We start from the raw sequence: 19,053 nt of genomic DNA, 5'->3' as shown, positions 1-19,053 counted from the left end.
TTTTAGTCCATTAACATAACTATGCTGTATGTAATTTCCACTGATACTGAGCTCGTTAAGCTGAATAACATGCAGCATCAAGATAAAAAGAAATTTAAAAATGTGACCTGGAAGTCAGGCAGATAACTGAGCTCTGCATATTACCATTGAGGCTGAGCTGGCCCCACTAGATTGTCTTTAATTAGCCAAGGCGCTTCTCATCATCTAGCCATTTATTCTGAGTGCTGGAAATGTGTTTCATTCAGCTATGGGATTTGTCTCTGCATGAGCACTTGGACGTGTCCATCTTCTCAACGGAATATAGATTTGCCCCCAGAATGTCTCAGAGAATCCTTGGTGCTGTTTTCATAGACACACAAAAGATCTAGCTTCATATTTTCTGAGTCTGTAAATCAAGGCCTGTTAAATTCTAACGTTGTACATGAAAAAAGCATGTGAATGTGATTCCCCTCTTCAGTTTGTCGCCATTAGTATTGGCCTTGATTTTAAGTCTGATTTCATCTGGACCTCCCATTAATTTGCCCCTCTGTGGCAATCTGTTCTGTACTTAGAGAGAGACACTGAAAAATATCTCTCTGTAGCATGCATGCATTTGTAGTCTTCCAGTAACTTTGCGGTGCAAGGCCTTCCTGATTGGGTTCCTTTCTCCAATGTGCATGCTGTCCATTCTTTCTGATAAATCCTCTGCCTCTCTCTTTCGCTTTGTTAATATGAAACTTGTGTAAATGGCCTCATAGGGAAATGCAAGAGAAGGGAGTAGGAGAATGGTGTCTGAATTAAGATCTTTTGCTATTTCTGTAACATTAAGCAACAACATCCAAACAGGCAGACTTTGCTAATGATGATCTTGCAGGTTCCGCTTTCTGCTTTCTCTTTAAAATTCTGGGGTGTGTGTGTATGTTTCTATATATTTGCAAAAATGAAGAATGTGGAGCAAAAAAAGGCACATGTTAACAACCAATCTTTGCACTTCTCTTTAATGTTATTCATGTTGCTAATGATATTTTTTAATCAGGGGGAATAGATGTAGGAAAATTTAAATGACCCAAGTTTGATTTTATTTCTTGGTCCCTTCTGAAAATGAAGTGGGCCTTTAAGTGACTTTTTAGATTCATTCCATTTGAGGCCTCTCTTCTTCAGAAGCTGTGTCCAGACATCTCATCACCCTAAACTGTAGTATTAGCAGGTTTGTTAATGAAATGTACTCTGCCTCTCATGCTCAGCAAAGGGTCTGGGAAGGAAACAAACAACAGAATCACTCCCACCAGAACTCTTAAGGCCTGATATCCAAATACAACATAATGCTCACATATTCACTAGATTTAAAATGGAAATGAGATATCCTGGCATTTGTTTCTGTATATTTAATTTACATAAGATGTCAAATGCTATTTCATATTGGGAATATTTTTATAGAGACATGACTAAACTCTTTGGGAAGATCTCACCCCTGTCCAGCTAGGTCTGGGTGGATTCTTCATATGTCTTTCAGACTACTCAGCAGTGTTTGATTCTTCAGGCTTCAAAGGGTACCCCCTTCTAGGACAGATAGATTAAAAAAATCAGTGTGCTGGGGAGCAACAACTCAGAAAGGAAAAACTAGCTATCCACAAGATAACAGTACAGTAAAAAAAATTAACAGAAAGTTAACAAACCTCTGAATATCAAGGTTTTATGAAACCAAATAAATTCCCAGCTGCAGCTGGAGCTTTATTATTCTGTTGCTCCCATTCTGAGTGAATCCTGTGTGCCAAATTTAGACATTCTGTGCTTCTAGTGGGTTTGGGTCACAAACCGATCGTTGTTTACTTAAATTTTGCAAACAGTTTGCTCAGAAGTTTGAACAAACACTCCCTCTTGAGTTTGTGAACCCTGGTCAAGTTCTCATAATCATTTATGTAGTGCTTCTTGCCTGAAAAGCAATTTTAACCTTTAAATATTTATTTCTGCCAGGTTGCCATGAGTGAGTGGCTCCCATCTGTCAACTAGGATGTGGTAGTGGGGTCTGTGTTCAGTTTGGATTTGGACAACCATATTCTATTCTACCAGGCCTTTTCTAGTAATGAGGGAAATGGGATTTCAGTCATTTGTCCAAGGTCACAGAGTTAGTGAAATATTAGGAATTAGGGCTCAAAGTTCTAGAGTTTCTGAGGAGTGGTTTAAGCCTTTGAGCCAAGCCATCTTTTTAAAAGGGTTCTGTCATATAAATATTTTTGCCTTGTAGCTGACTTGATTGTTGTCTGAAATCTAAATCCTCAGCGTGGGTTTCTAATAAATATATGTATTTTAAAGATGAAAACTTTTAACTAGTGATTTTTGAGATTCAGCTTGGAATTTGTTAGATGACAGTATATTCAGAGATTCTTTCCATATATGACAGGTTTAATAGAAAGGCAAACTAACTTTTATACTCCTTTAAAACTTCTAGGTTAGAAATTACACAGGATCAAATTAAATTCAAACATCATACCTATGAGATTTAGAAATTTCTACTGACTTTTTAAAAGGAGAAGTCAATTTCTGGCTTTTTTTTGTAAATTTGATAAGAGGAAAGCTAATGTGAGATTGGTAGTCCAGTAGGAAATGGAACTCAATTTTACATTTTTTAAACCATTTTATGGTATTACAAATGACAGAGGTTAGAAACAAAGCTCTTATACTTTTATTGAACTGGAATTGAAAGTGACAGAAAATCATTTTGGCCCTAGTGCAGTAAATGTTATCACTAAAACATGTTCGGGGGATATTAGGACAGTCTCTCAAGCACAAGAGACAAAAGTTCACAAAGCAAGAGCTGATTTTTCTTGTCCTTGTCTTGAAATTATTAGATGTGCAGGAGATGAAAGTATCTTGGCTTCAAGAGGACAGGGGACCAACCGAGTGTGTTGGAATTGATCATGTCTCCATTGGGGTGGGGGGAAGGAACTTACAGTTGAAGTAATGGGGATTGGACATCTCAGCAGGAAGAGGCACCATGGAGGAATTCAGGAAGGGCAGAAAGAGTTTCTTTATCCATCCCCATGACTGAAATTAAGAAATAGGAGAAAAGAAAAATAAAAGTACTTGTAAGTGATATTGTACAGTGATGCTAAGACTGGGATGAATTGAGTTACCTTGTTTTCTAGGAGCATTTTTTTTGAGGGGGAAGGTAGGGCAATTGGGGTTAAGTGACTTGCCCAAGGTCACAAGGCTAGTTTTTGTGTTAAGTGTCTGAGTCTGGATTTGAACTCAGGTCCTCCTGACTCCAGGGCCAGTGCTCTATTTACTGTGCCACCTAGCCTCCCCAGGAGCATTTCTTAAGATTATATTTAGCAGGATGGCCTAACTGGGTCCATCTTCTGTAACTACCTGTCTTTATTTTGAAAATTGACAACCTAGTAGAAAAATAAATGTGAAATATTATTGGGAAATGACAATTGTTGTTGACTCTAGTCTGTGATTTTTTTCCTTTGGAATTTTGTGTAGATGGAGCAGGTTGGGCAGGCATATGTTTGCCAATCCTAAAATGATTAGAATTCAAGCTATGTAAGACTCTTGTGAAATTGACTTTTCAGGTCCCAGCCAGTATCCGGCACTGCCATATGGCATGGGCGGGTCTAATTGCTGTACCCAATTTCTTAATCTTTCATTGTGTATTTAGGTGCCCCAGTTGAAATATTAGAGATTCTAAAGAAATAGTTAGGCACATGAGAACGATGTTTGACATACTCATGGAAACTATGTGTGTAGCTCTCGGGAAAGACATAAGGAACCTATCTTTCATTGCTTTAGCAGAGAAACAGTGTTGACAAACCTTCTGCACTTCCTTTTGCACTAGAAATGATGGATGTTTGGGACAGTAGAGATATCAAGGAAGAGAGAAAAGCTTCTTAGGGCTCTCTAAATGGGGCATTGGTTTCAAGGTGGGATCAAATGACCCATACTAGGCTATGTAACACACCAGGAACACATTCCACATCTCTCATTCTATCTCAGCTAGGTGGCGTGGGGTGGGGAGTAAGAGTGCTAGATTTGGAGGCAGGAATCCTGTCTCCAATATAAGCTGGATGACCCTGGGCAAGTGACTTAAGCTCTCTCTGCCTCAGTTTCCTCATCTGGGATGTTGTGAGGAGCAAATGAGATAACATGTACAACATTTTGTAAACCTTTTAAGTGAGATATAAATATAATCATTAATCATTATCATTATTATTACAATCCCAATAGTACAGGCAAGCCCTGTGTAGAGAATCATAGATTTTTTTTTTTAAAGCAATAGGGGTTAAGTAACTTGCTCAAGGTTACACGGCCAGTTATTTCTGGGTGTGGTGCTGAGTATCTGAGCCCGGATTTTGATCCAGGTCATCCTGACACTGGAGCCGGTGCTCTTACTTGCTGAGCCACCTGGCCGCCCCTAGAGAATCATAGATTTTCAACTTAAACTGTACCTGGAAGAGAATCCATTCAACATCATACACAGTAAGTGGTCTTCCAACCTTTGCTCAAAGATCATCAGAGAGGGAGAACTCTCTGTCTTCTATTCCCCTTTCCACTGTCAGATGGTTACAAAGTTTTTCCTTATATCAGTCCCAGATTTGCCTCTTTGTCTCTTTGCAGCTTCCGTTCATTGCCTTTGCTTCTGTCTCATGGAACTAATCAGAATAAGTCCAGTTCCTTTCCACAGCCCTTCAGATACTAGGAGACAGTTATCACTCTCCACTTCCCCTTCTTTCTTTATCCCAGCATGCATGCTGCCTCTTCTTTTCTCCAAACTAAACGTCTCTAATTCTTTCAAATAATAAATAGGATCAGCTCAAGACCTTTTACTGTCTTGGTTTCTGTCCAAGTTTATTGAGATGCTCCCCAAATGTGGTCCCCAGGACTGAATACAGTGCTCCATCCATGGTCTGTGCAGGTCAGGGTCTAAAGGGGGCTGTCACCACTTTTCCCCCTACAAGTTCTGCTGCTTCCTTTGTAGCCCAAGCTATCATTAACTTCTGTGACTGTCAGATATCATCAAGTCATATGGAGCTTGGGGTCTACCACATTCCTCAGCTCTTTTTCACTGAAACGACTGTCTGTCTATCCACACTCCTCCCATCCTGTACTTGTGAAATTGAGTTTTTGAACTTATATAAGACTTGATGTTTATCATAATTCAACTTAATCTTAGAGAAGGTTTCAGGTGTAGTGGTTATGCAACTTGGATTAGAGTCAGGAAGATCTGGGTTCAAATCACACCATATATGACCCTGGTAGGTCACTTAACATCTCAGTGTTCTAGGCAACACTTTAAGATGACAAGTTAAAGAGAAGATATTGATCTGTAATGATAAAGGCAATTTCTTCATTTGGGAACTCCCCACTTGATGAAATCACAGGTCCAGACTCCACCCCAAATTTTAAAAAATCTTATTAGATTCATATGCATGTTCTAGCCTGCAAAATCTATTTCAAGTCTGAGCACTATGGAGTGTTTGTAAATCAGTGAATAATTACATAAATGATTATTTACAGATTATCCACACCATCCTAAGGGATGATTGGGGTTTGACTATAATTACTTTGTGTTAATAAGTATTGTCAAACATTCCCTTGACTGATAAAGGAGATACCTTCAAGTATTAGAGGTTGAGGTCAGAAATTTCATTACCAGAAATTACTAGTATTATAGAAACAAAAGGGGGAAAGGCATCATGGTATGGAAAACTCTAGATAGAGAATCAAAGGGCCAAGTTTGAATCCTTGCTCTGTTACTTATTATCTTTGTATCTGACCATGGGCAAGGCACATCACTGTCTGGATCACTACTTTTCTCATCTGTAAAATGAAGATGTTGGACCAGATGATCTTTAAGGTACTTTCAGCTCTAGCTCCTGTAATCTCATGTAAGGAAAGTAATTTTATGGCATAAAACACCATTAAAAACCAACTCAAATAAAAGCAAAGACTGTGCAGATGGGAGTCTGGGGATAAAAGAAGGGGTTCATGACCTATGCTAAGGGAAGGGAGAATAACAGGCTTTGGAGAGAGTGCACTCCCAAGTAAACCTGTACTCCCACAAACCAGTCTTTAAAGAGGAGGCAGATGCTTCTAGGTCACTCTGGAAATAGACCTTGCTTGTCCTCCCCAGAAGAGGGGTGGAAGAAGGATTGGGATCTTTTCATTTCTTCCCATACCTGATTCATATTAGACATTGGATCCCAGTATAGTAGGGGGCAACTAGGTGTCGCAGTTGATAGAGTTCTGGGTCAGGAGTCAGGAAGGCTCATCTTTCTGAGTTCAGATCTGACCTCAGATACTTCCTAGCTGTATTACCCTGGGCAAGTCACTTAACTCTGCCTCAGTTTCCTCATTTGTAAAATGAACTGGAGAAGGAAAGGGCAAACCACTCTAGTATCTCTGCCAAGAAAACCCATTTGTTGATCTCATCAGCTCCCACATATTTAATTACCATATCTATGCTAATGAGTCTCTATTCTACCTATCCAGCCTTAATCTCTCTGCTAACCTCTACTCATACATTCTAACTGCCTTTCAGACATCTTGAACTGGAGTCCAGTAGACATCTTAAACTCAACATGTCTAAAACATAAACTCTTCTTTGCCCTAAACCCACCCCTGCTTCTAATTTCCCTATTACTGTAGGGGGCAACATCATCCTCCTGGTCCCTCAGGCTCACAATTTAGGTGTCATCATGGACTCCTAACTCTCTCTAAGCCCATACTTGTATCCAATCTGTTGCCAACACCTGTTGATTTCATCTTTGCAACATCTCTCAAATATGCCCCCATCTCTTGTTTGACACTACTGCTACTATTACTTTGGAGAGGGGCCCTCATCAGCTCTCTCTTGGTCTACTACAATAGGCTGCCACAAGTCTCTACCCACACCAATCCACCTCAGCCACCACTTTCCTATAGTGCAGATTCTACTACGTCCCTCTGCTGCTCAATAAACTCCAGGGGCTCCCTATCACCTCCAAGATCGAATACAAAATCCTCTGTTTGATGTTCAAAAGCTTTCATAACCAACCTCTCCCTGCAACCTCCCTCCCAGTATTTTTATACCTTATTCTCCACCATGTAGTCTTAGATCCAGTGACTCTGGTCTTCTTGACCAAGACACACCATCTCTCAGCTATGTGCATTTTCTTTGTCTCTTTCTGTGACTAGAATGCTTTCCTTTTTTATCTCCACCTTCTGGCTTCTTTGGCCTCCATCAAGTCCCAAATAAAATCCCACCTTCTATAGGGAAGACTTCCCCAACTTTTTTTTAATTCTAGTGCCTTCCCTCTATCAAGTGTTTTCTATTTTCCGTGCTTCCTTTAGGGGCAAGAAACTCCACCTGGGACAGAGGCAAGCTAGTTATGGATCTATGCATGAACTGAAGAGTGAAGACCAAAGCTTCAAACTGGGAAGGGCAGCTGAACTGGGTGGGCCTCAGAGGATTGACCAAATGAGGAACAGGCTATACAGTGATACTTTATCATAAAAAATTAAAAAAAAAATCAGTTGAGATCAACAACATGTGGGATATGCCTATATTCTTTTCATATCCTTGTAAATAAACTCACTGTAAGATAACTTATGAAATAGGGCGTGACTTTTAGTCAAATATCTCTTAAGCGCCTGCTATGTGCCAGACACTGTGATAGGTGCTGAGAATGTAAGAACAAAAGCAAGACAGTCCTCCAGATTTGCATTTAAAGTCTTTCCAAGATAACTTGGCTGATTTTTCAGGAAGACTACTAATAACATTTCTATTCCTAACTCTGAGTAATTTATTTCCTACATTTTCAAGAGCTCTATTTCAGTTCATTTCCAGGTATATTTGGATTTGAACTCCAGCTATTTTCTGTACTTCTCAGCACATAAATTCATTCTATTCACTTTTAAATAAATAAATTCTATTCACTTTTACCTAAAAGCTAGAAAACAAGGTCTGAATAACCAGAGAACGTTAGGTGTCTATTATCTTGCTGTAGAATATTATGGCCGCATTTGATAAAAGCTGAGTGACTTTGTTGCTGTTGGGGAAGAGTTCTGTTCAGTGAATCATTTGTCATTGTTTTTTTGGGGACCTTAAAGCTATTTTGCCAAGTATAAAATTAACTATAGCTACTTTGTAGATGTGTTTGGTGACTTATTTTGAGTAGGAATTTCATCATCATTATCAACTTTTCTTCATATTAGATTAAAAAGGTTCACCAAATTTTTAAATGTGATTTTATTACATTGGAGGGCTGTAATAAAAATTTCTTAGAATAGGGAACACATAATAGAAGTTCCTGAGAGATAATAATCAAAATGGTAGCTTGTCTGACATATTAGATATAGAATGGGAGATGTTCTAGCAACTTGCAGCCATAGCACCTCCCTCTAGCCTGGGAATATTTGAAATAGGCTAGTTTGGGACCTGATCCCCTTCCGTGTGGTCTGGGTGCATCTCAAACCAGCATTTCAGGTGCTTGGTGGATAAATGCAGAAGGGTAGAGCTTGGCTAGACACCTCAGGCCCATGACTAACAAATTTGGGGTATGTCTACTTAGTATATTTAGATGACTCAAGAAACCCTAGTGTTTCTGTATTTCCTCTAGATTAAAATACATACTCTTTGGTTTAAAAAAAAATACCTGACTTCAAACCCTGCCTTAAGAACTTATTATTTTTGTGACCCTGATCAGCCTGAGTTTCCTCATCTGGAAAATGGAGATAATAATAATAGCACCTACTTTACTGGGTTGTTGTGAGGATCAAATAAATTAACATGTACAGTGCTTTGCAAGCCTTAAAGCAATATGTAAATGTTAGCTATTATTATTGTTATTATTATATTGCTACATAATAACGCATATTACATATTGCTCTCCTTGACATTCTTCATGTTCCAGCCAAATTGGCCTTCTCCCTGTTGCTCATCCATGATGTGATAATTTTGTGCCTTCAGGCAAGCTTTTCTTCATGTCTTGAATGCATTACCTCTTCTGGCATCTCCACGTTGAAACATTCTTAGTTTCCATCCATGCTCAGCTCACGTCTTACCTCTTCTAGGAAGCCTAACTCAACCCCCTCTCCATGTCCCTAGTGCCACCCCCTCCCCAGTTGCTTCATGTCTGTCTTTTGTTGGGAGGCAGTGTGAATTATTGGATAAAGATGGGGCCTTGCAGCCTGCAATTTGTCTAAACCATATTCTTCAATAGCTGTGGCATCAACTCTTCTCTCAGGATCACATCATTACAGAGCTTACTGGCACACAAAATACTCTATGCTTGGTTGAAAAGCTGTTATACCAGTGTTCAGATTACAGAGCTAGCTTGGTAAACTGGCATGGGAAGTAGAAACAAGTGCATTTGCCCCATTTCTTGTTCTCTTAGCTTATAGTGCAGGGCTGGGGAGTTGACTGCCAAGTTTGGGAGCTGAGATTTGAGAAATACATGGTAAGAGTATTTGCTGCTTGATTTAATGCTTTGTTTTTTGCTTTGCCATCTGTTGCAAATATCCTTGACCTTATAATCATGACATGTGTTGAGTTTTGGTCTTGATCAGGGGGAGTTCAGTAAAAATAGAGGTTCATAAGCTATGAATGTGTGTAGACCCTGATGGGTTCTGAGAAGTTGAATGTAGCAGAGAGATGTTACATCTTATGTTGCAGGCTACTATTGCTGCTGCTGGCAGTGGGTAGGATTGGCATTGAAGGAGCTGTCTTAGTAATAGGGCCCATAGATCCAGAGCTGAAAGGGGCCTCGAGGCTTGCCCCTCCCCCATCATTTTACATTTGAAGAAACTGAGGAGCAGGGATGTTAAGTAATTTTACCAAAGTCACACTGGTAGTTACTATATTTGGCTCCATTCAGCTAATTCTTTGGCTCAAATCAGTTCATAAGGATGAATTCATAAGGGCAAGGAGGGAAGTACTGGGGAGAAATGCCCAGCAAATCCAAGCTCCGGTCTTAAGGAATCATAATGTAACAACAGAGGAGACAGTGGAGAGATTCTTTGAACATTCAAAATACTGTGAGTGGCTGAGCTTGCACTTTCAAGTCTAATCCACCTAGAACCAAGGGTTCTTAAACTTGGGTTTTTTTTTTTTGCTTTTTGGAGGGGAGAGGACAGCGCATTTGGGGTTAGGTGACTTGCCCAAGGTAACACAGCTAGTAAGTATTAAGTGTCTGAGGCTGGATTTGAACTCAGGTCCTCCTGATTCCAGGGCAGGTGCTCTATTCACTGTGCCACCTAGCCACCCCTTAAAACTTGCTTTTTTAATATTTTGATAACTGTACTTCAGTACAATTGGTTTCTTTTGTAATCATTAAAAATATTATTTTGAGAAGGAGTCCAGCTGCCAAAAGAATCCATCACTCTCTCTGTCTCTCTCTGTTTCTCTTTCTGTCTCTGTCTCTCTGTGTCCTTCCCCCCCCCCTTAAGATAATCCATTAGACTGTGAGCTCTTTGAGATCAGGGATTGTTTTTACCTTTCTTTGCATCCTTAGTGTTTAGCACAGTGCCTTCTACAGAGTAGACACCTAATAAGTGTTTGTTGATTGACTGATGATCCATTAAAGTTTAAACATTCAGTAGACTTCAATTCTAGAATTTCTGTGGACATTACAAATATCAAGAAGCAACATGGTATAGTGGACCTCAAAGCCAGGAAGATCTGGGTTCAAGTCGGGGTCTCTGACTCATACAGGCTATGTGACTGCAAAATCACTTAACCCCTCAGTGCCTCAGGGAACATTATAGGATTACAAATTGCAGCCTAAGTACCGATTTGCATTGGGAGAGGGAGCTTTTTAGTTGGAGTAACAGAAAATCAGAGTTCTGATCCCAAAACCCCAAAGTCTATTTCAGTTATTAACTGGAAGGAAGAATTCCAGAGGTTAGCAAGAGTCTTAGAATTCTTTCCATACTATGAGATGCCTTCTGTAATTGGTTGAAAGTTGAAACCTTAGGGGAGGCCAGGTGGCTCAGCGAGTAAGAGCACTGGCTCCATCGTGGGGATAACCTGGGGATCAAATCCGGGCTCAGATACTCAGCACCACACCCAGAAATAGCTGGCCGTGTAACCTTGAGCAAGTTACTTAACCTCAATTGCTTTAAAATAAAAAAAAAATTTTTTTAAAAGAAAGTTGAAACCTTTTTTCTAGATTCAGTTTTCCCCCTATCTGATTTTGGTCTGGTGTGACTGACTGAAATAAATATTATGCCTTTAATCAGGGTTCTGTTGTTATTTTCCAATTAATCTGTGTCAGTTACTTTAGCATTTGTGTTAAATCATTTTCTTCATGGAAGCTTTTAATGAGGAAGCAAATTGATTACATTTACATACAACATTCTTGTGCGTATACAGGGTTGTATCATTTGAAGTGCTTTTTTGTTGATGAATAGGTCATCTTATGACTGTCCTATGAAGTCAAGCTTTAAAAAAAATTTCTTTCTTTGAACAATTGGCTTGATTTAGTATCGGTAGCATCATCCTTTCTCTTAAACTCCCTCTCTCTTATCATATCTCTTAAATTCTTTCCCCTAACCTATCTCTTAAGCTTTACCCTTCCCCCCATCCTATCCTTTAAACTCCCCTTCCCCACCCAAATTTCTTAAGCTCTTTAACCACCATCTTCTCTCATATATTCTAACTACCATCCCATATCTTCTGCTCTTTCCTTCCCATTCCAGCTCTGGATTTTTCTTTCCCCCACATCTCTCCCTTCCCTTTTTAATTTCTTTCATAAACTTGTTCCTTCTTTTCTTTCTTATCTCTCATGAGCTTTCTCACCCTCTTCCCATCTCTCAGGTTCATTCTTACTCTAATTTTCCATCTCTTTTCATCCCTTGCCTTTATGAGAACAATTCAGAGACAAATGATGGCGTATTAATTACTTAAAATATAGAATGTATATTGATGGTGATTTTATTACTCCCTCTGATTATTCCTCATCTTTAAAATGAAAGAATTAGATTATGTGATCTCTAAGGTCCCTTAAAAAAATCCAGCTTAAGATTTACAGAGAACACAGGGATTTATGACAAAACAAGAGTTAGAGAACATTATGAAATGCAAAGTAGATCATTTTGATTACATTAAATTGAAAAGTTTTTGCACAAACAAAGCCAATATAACCAAGATTAGGGGGAAAGCAGAAAATTGGAAAAGAATTTTTACAACCAATATCTCTAATAAAGGCCTAATTTCTCAAATATATAGAGAACTGAGTCAAATTTATAAGAATACAAGTCATTCCCCCAGTTGATAAATGGTCAAAGGATATGAAGAGGTAATTTTCAGAGGAAGAAATTAAAGCTGTCTATAGTCATATGAAAAATGCTCTAAATCACTGTTGATTAGAGAAATGCAAATCAACACAACTCTTAGGTACCACATCACACCTGTCAGTTTGACTAACATGACAAGACAGGAAAATTATAAATGTTGGAGAAAATGTAGGAAAATTGGGACACTAGTGCATTGTTGGTGGAGTTATGAACTGATCCAACCATTCTGGAGAGCAATTTGGAACTATGCCCAAAGGGCTATAAAAATATGCATACCCTTGACCCAGCAATACTACTTCTAGGGCTCTATCCCAAAGAGATCATAAAAATGAGGAAAGGACCCACATCTACAGAAATGTTTATAGCAGCTCTTTTTGTAGTGGCCAAGAACTAGAAATTGAGGGGATGTCCATCAATTGGGGAATGGCTAAACAAGTTGTGGTATATGAATGTAATGGAATACTATTATGCTATAAGAAATGGTGAACAGGCAGACTTCAGAAAAACTGGAAAGATTTATATGAACTGATGCTTAGTGAAATGAGCAAAACCAGGAGAACATTGTACACAGTAATAGCTACATTGTATGATGACTGACTTTGATAGTCTTAGCTCTTCTAAATAATACAATGACCTAAAATAACCCCAAAAGACTCATGATAGATAATGTCATACACATCCCGAGAAAGAAATATGGAGTCTGAATTCAGATCACAGCATATTATTTGCCCTCTTTTTTGTTTCATTTTGTTTTGCCTTTTCTTTCTCGTGGTTCCTTCCATATGTTGTAATTTTTATATACAACATGGCTAATGTGAAAATTTTTTAAAGTCTGGTTTAAAAAATCCACATAAAACCAAACAAATTATAGAAAGGATCACAGAAGGTAAAATTAACAACTTGGATTATGTAAAATTTTAAAAGTTTTTGTATGAAAAACCCCAATGCAGTTAAAATTGAAAGAGAAGAGGTGAGGAAAAAATTTTGCTGCAAGTTTTTCTGAAAAAATTTTCATTTTTAAGATGTATGAGCAACTGACTCAAATTTATATGAATATATGCCATTCCCCCAACTGATAAGTTGTCAAAGGATATGAACAGGCAATTTTCAAAGAGATCCAAGCTATTGATAGCCATGTCAAAAAAATGTTCTAAATCACTAACAATTAGAGAAATAAAAATTTAAAATAACTCTTAGCTTCTACCTCACACCCACCTGATACTCAGATTGGCAAAGTTGACAAAAAGGAAAATGATAAATCCAGAAGGGGCTATGGGAAAACAGGTACATTAATGCACTATTGGTGAATCTGTGAATTAACCCACTCATTCTAGAAAGCAATTTGGAACTGTTCCCCCCCCCAAAAAAACTATTAAACTATGCATACCTTTTGACCAAGTAATACCATTATCAGTTCTTCAAAGAGATCAGAGAAAGAGGAAAAGGTCTCATATGTACAAAAATATGTATAGCAGCTATTTTTGTAATAGCAAAAAATAGGAAACTGAGGGTAGTACCCATCAATTGGGGAATAGCTGAACAAGTTATGTTATATGTAGGTGATGGATAGTTTGTTCTGTAAGAAATGATGCTGAAAATTGTGTCAGAGAAACCTGGGAAGACATGTATGAACCAATGCAAAAGCATAATCAGAAGAACCAGTAAAAAAAAGTTTATATAATAGCAGCAATATTGTAAAGACAACTTTGAAAGATTTAGGAATGCCAATCATAACCAGCCATAATTCTGGAAGATTCATGATGAAACATGCTACTTCCTAATGGAGAAGTGATAGACTCAGAATACAGATGGATATATTTGGGGGGGCGGTACATGGCCAGTGTAAGAATTTGTTTTGCTTTACTAAGCATGTTTGCAACTGGTATTTTGGGCTGGGTTTTTTTTTTGCTTTCATATTTAGGGGGAGGGGAATAGGAGGGGGAAATGTGGGTTTGAAAATAAAATAAAATAAAATTTTTAAAAAATCCACATCAAATGAAAAACCTTATTCAAGGGCATGAATCCTAGGGGTAGGTTGAATCATTCAATCAATAAGTTTTTATTAAGTGCTTACTATATGCCAAGCCCTTGGAATGAAAAGATAGGACAATGGCACTTAATTGGTACCAAGTGAATTAAAATATTTACCCCAAAGTTTCTTATTCTTGTGAAGACCTGGTTACAAGACTTTTTTTTAATAAAACACTTTTTGAATCTGTGAAAGATTAACCCCGTAACTTAGCAACATGAGACTTTGAAAATTATTATATGCTTTTTCTCTTAGTTCTTTCTCTTGTAAATGAGGTGTTTGTACTAGATGATATGGATTCTTAGGATGTTAGGGTTGGAAGAGATTTTAGCCAAACCTCCCACTTTATAGATAAGGAAACTGAGACTGAGAAAGGTGACGTGACCTACTCAGAAGAAGTAGAAAAGTAAACTTTAAAACCCAATTCTCTTGACTCTCCATTCATTCATTTATTCATTTAACAAGAATTTATTAAGCCAGACTATGACTGGTGATACAAAGACAAAAATGAAACTCTCTGCCTTCAAGGACCAACTATTTTATTGGGGGTATTGGAGGAAATAGCATGAGAACAGAAAATTAATTACAGAACATATAGAAAATTAATTCTTGGGAGGGATCCCCAACTGGGAGAATCAAGACAGGCTTCCTAGAGTAGGAGCTTGAAGGAAACTAGAGGTTCTATGAGGCAAAGATGAGAAGGAAGTACATTCTGGTCATGGGGAACAGCCTGTCCAATAGTAGAGTTGGAAGATGGAATGTATTGTAAGAGGATCAGGAAGCAAGCCAGTTTGGCAGGAACTATGAAGGAAAATAATGGGCAGTAAGCCTGGAAAAGTAGACTGGAGCAAGATTGCGAAAGACTTTCAGATCCAAACAGAACAATTTGGCCAGAGATGTTTATCCTATACAACAACCCACCTTTGTGGATGGCATAAAGATATCTCTCTAACACACTATCTGTATAGCTCTCCCTACCTACTAAAATCATCTGTTTTGTGGAATAGCTGTCCCCTCCTCACCTTTCATGACCCAGCTGTGTGCCAGGCTATAAAGATATGTTCATTGAAATGAAAGGGTTGGGGTAGCTAGGTGGTGCAGTAAATAGAGCACCCTCCCTGGAGTCAGGAGGACCTGAGTTCAAATCTGACCTCAGACACTTAACACTTAGTAGCCATGTGACCTTCGGCAAGTCACTTAACCCCAATTACCAAGCCTTCTCCCCTCCAAAAAGAAAAAAAAAGAAATGAGAGGGTCTGGGTCAGGCACGGAGTACAGTGAACATGGATGTTTTACTGTATTCTAAAGTTGAAAAGAAAAAAAATTATCTTTTGGGAGGGGGAGGAGGATTATTTACTGTTCTGAATGATTAGTGCCTCTGTTCTCCTATAACATGAAGAATTCAGAGTTGACTTTATGACTGTCATATATACTATAACTAAAGATCCACCCCTAAAAGACTCAGAGTGGAAGAACAAGGTCCCATCAACCTCTGGTAGTTTCTAGTTTCAGACTATGAGATATTCTGCATGTACCATCACCCAGAAACAGCCTGGAACCTGAAATAAACAACAAAAGTCCTCCAAGTATGAGTAGTGATCACAGATTATAAAAGTCATGTTCTTTTTGACTGCTTTGCCTGACTTTCCAGTTCCTGACCATGGTCATATCAGTCTCACTGCTCAGAACCTCAGAATCATCTTTGACAACCCCTCACCAGCCCTCATATCCAGTCACTCACCAACCCCTTCATCATGCCTCTTTCATCCTTTACTTCCCTCTTTCAGACTCTTTATCGTGTCAAGCTTAGACTTTTTCAGTTGTCTCCAAATGGCCTCCAATCTCTTCCGGCTCCAAACTGTTCAGCATATTGGTGCCAGATTAATCCTCTCAACACAATGCTTTGATCATATCCCTTCCCTGATTCAGAAACCTTTCGATGACTCCCTACTGGCTACAGGAAGATGTCCAAACTCGGAATGGTGTTTTATGCTTGCTCCTCCTCTCTCCCACTTCCTTTTCCAGTTTCATTTTCATTTCAACAAATATTCACTCATGAATAAAGTAATCTATTCAACAAATATTTATTGAGTAAGAGTGTGCAAAGACCTATCTGTTCAAAGTAAGATCCTTCTAGTACAGTAACACATGAACAGGAGGATGGAGATACAGACAGGACCTGTGATTTCATTGCTGTAGGGACTTTGGGGTAAGGAACTTCCTCTATTAATACAGGAAGTTTATGTCATAGAGACATATACCTAGATCATTGAAGGGTTAAATAGCTTGCTCAGGGTCAGACAGTCAGAACTTGAACGCAGTGGTTCTTGGCCACCAGCTCTGTATCCGGTATGCCAGGCTGACTCAAGACATGGCTATGCTGAACTAAAATGCAAGATAAGATATTACAAGTGCCATGTGAGTTGGTTAATAATACATTCTATAAGGTTTGGGAAGATGGAGATCAATTTAGGCTGCAGTGATTAGAGAAGGCTTCATGGAAGAGGTATATTTCAATTGGATCTTGAAAGATGAATAGGATTTCGATAGCTTCAGATGGGGCAGGTGATGAAAATGAGAGCTTCAGAGCAAGGGAATGTCATGAGCAAAAGCTTTGGGTACATTTTGGGGATGAAAAGACCAGTTTTTCTGGAGTGGAGAATTTGTGTTAGAAATCAAGGTAGAGGTCAGATTTTAGAGCTCCTTGAATTCCAGAGTACAAAGTATGGATTTAATTTTCTGCATAGTGAGGAGCCAGTGAAAGATTTTGAATGAGATTGTAGCATATTCAAAGTAGGGTCCTACAATAATATTTTCTTTTTATTGCCTGCCAAACATTACCTTACCCATCATCTTTCATCACCTTCATACATACTTTTCCCTTTGTTTAGAATAGCCTCTTCTCCAACTGTCTGGTTATCACCCACCACTCAGTTTCAAGTCTCACCTGTTCCATGAAAATTTGATTGATTACCCCTAACTAAAATGATTTCTTCCCCCTCTGAACTCTGTATTATTGGTAAATACCCTGACTTCCAAATTAAGATAGATGTTCAATGTTCATATGAGAGAAGGATGTCCCTCTACAAATACACAGAGAATCTTCTTGAGATGAAATGACTTCAGGAAGGGAAATCCAACTTTTTCTCACCTAGTTTCATTGATGACTTGGTATAATTTCAGAAACTTTGCTGTAAGAACTATAATCAATCTGGCCTCAGACACTTAACACTAGCCATGTGACCTTGGGCAAATCATTTAACCCCAGTTGCCCTACCCTCTCCCCCCCAAAAAGCCAAAAAAAAAACTATAATCACCATGCTTGGTGCTGGGTAAACCCTCAAGGAGCTTACATTCTACTGTGGGAATTTGAAGAAAAATGAATAAGAAGGAATGGAAGAAAATCCTAATAGGGACCTAGAGAGAAAAACTGAAAAAGTTTATTCTTTTGTGATATTTATGCATTGAAATAAATTAATTTAAATGTAAATAATTACCAAATAATAATAGCTGCTTTATTGGTATTTAATGTCAAGTTTCTAATAAAACATTTAGTAGAAATAAACCTTGTAGCACTAAATAAATCATGAGATGAAATCCCAATTTCCTTCATCGGCTCTAAGATCTCAAAACAAGTAAGCAGGTCCCTGGTTTCCTATCCACCCAAATTTCTGAAAGCCCAACACTCTCATTGCTGGGCAGTGTAGTCATCACTAGACCTTAGGATGAAAAGATGATTCAGTCAGAAACTATGAGCTTGGGAACCACAAAGGGAAGGAAGGAAGAAAACAAGCATTTATTGGGCATCTACTATGTACTAGACACCATACGAAGCACTTTATAAATATTCTTTCATTTGATTCTCACAACCACCCTGGGACATAGATGCTATCATTATCTCCACTTTACACTTGAGGAAACTGAGGGAGTGGTTGATTGACTTGTCCGGAGTCACACATCAAGTAAGTGTCTGAGTTCAGATTTGAACACAGGTCTTCCTGAATCCAGTCCCAGCCCTCTATCCACTACACCATTCACCTAGCTGCCTCTGGGTGGACCATTGTTACTGTAGACAAGCTTGGTATGTTCGATAGGATGCAATCTCCTTAAAGGCAGGAACTGTTTCATTTTTGTCTTTGTATCCCTAGTACTGAGTGCCAGGCACTGTGTTTAATAAGCACTTCTTGAAGTTATGAATGAATAAAACTTATTATAGACAAGGTATTTGCAAGTGGGAAAGAGCCCAATGGGGTATCCATTAGAGTAGATTTTCCAGATCTGGGTGACTGGGAGGTTCAACCCAATAGAAGTGTTGCATTCTTTTTTTTTTTTTTTGGAGGGAGGAAGGCAGGGCAGTTAGGGTTAAGTGACTTGCCCAAGGTCACATGGCTAGTAAGTGTTAAGTGTCTGAAGCCAAATTTGAACTCAGGTCCTCCTGACTCCAGGGCCAATGCTCTGTTCACTGCGCCACCTAGCCTCCCCTGTCACATTCTTTAAAAAGTAAATCTGGGTGCTTCATGACATGGTTATCTTGACATGTGGGTTACACAGTTATTATTTGTCTGATTCACTTGGTTCTTATCACAATACTGCCTTATTTTTTTAGGGACCTCAATGTGTATGTCTTATCTCCCCACCTAGAATGTAAGCCCCTTGATGGCAATGGCTTCATCTTCTACTTCTGATGGAAGTAAAAGAATGTGAGTCGAAATAGTGTTGTACCTGATTCTAGGTCCTTCCCATTCCAATCTTTTGCTTTCCAAGTCTGA

General features: G+C 38.7%; 1 protein-coding gene and 1 long non-coding RNA gene across 4 annotated transcripts in view; one reads left to right on the top strand and one right to left on the bottom strand.

The window, feature by feature from the left end:
- Positions 1–19,053, top strand: part of SKAP1 (src kinase associated phosphoprotein 1) — a 391,122-nt gene that overhangs the window by 38,266 nt on the left and 333,803 nt on the right. The gene's annotated exons all lie outside the window — the stretch shown is intronic.
- Positions 962–16,249, bottom strand: LOC138143077 (uncharacterized). The gene is made up of 3 exons (XR_011163598.1): positions 16,026–16,249; positions 2,931–3,024; positions 962–1,231 (listed from the first exon to the last, which is right to left on the bottom strand). It is a non-coding gene; the product is annotated as an uncharacterized lncRNA (long non-coding RNA).

Source organism: Petaurus breviceps, unplaced genomic scaffold (assembly GCF_028583685.1).
Source record: "Petaurus breviceps papuanus isolate PSGF00001 unplaced genomic scaffold, PetGlider_PUasm1.0 90630, whole genome shotgun sequence".
Taxonomy (NCBI): Eukaryota; Metazoa; Chordata; class Mammalia; order Diprotodontia; family Petauridae; genus Petaurus; species Petaurus breviceps.
This window is presented reverse-complemented; position numbering and strand designations above follow the sequence as displayed.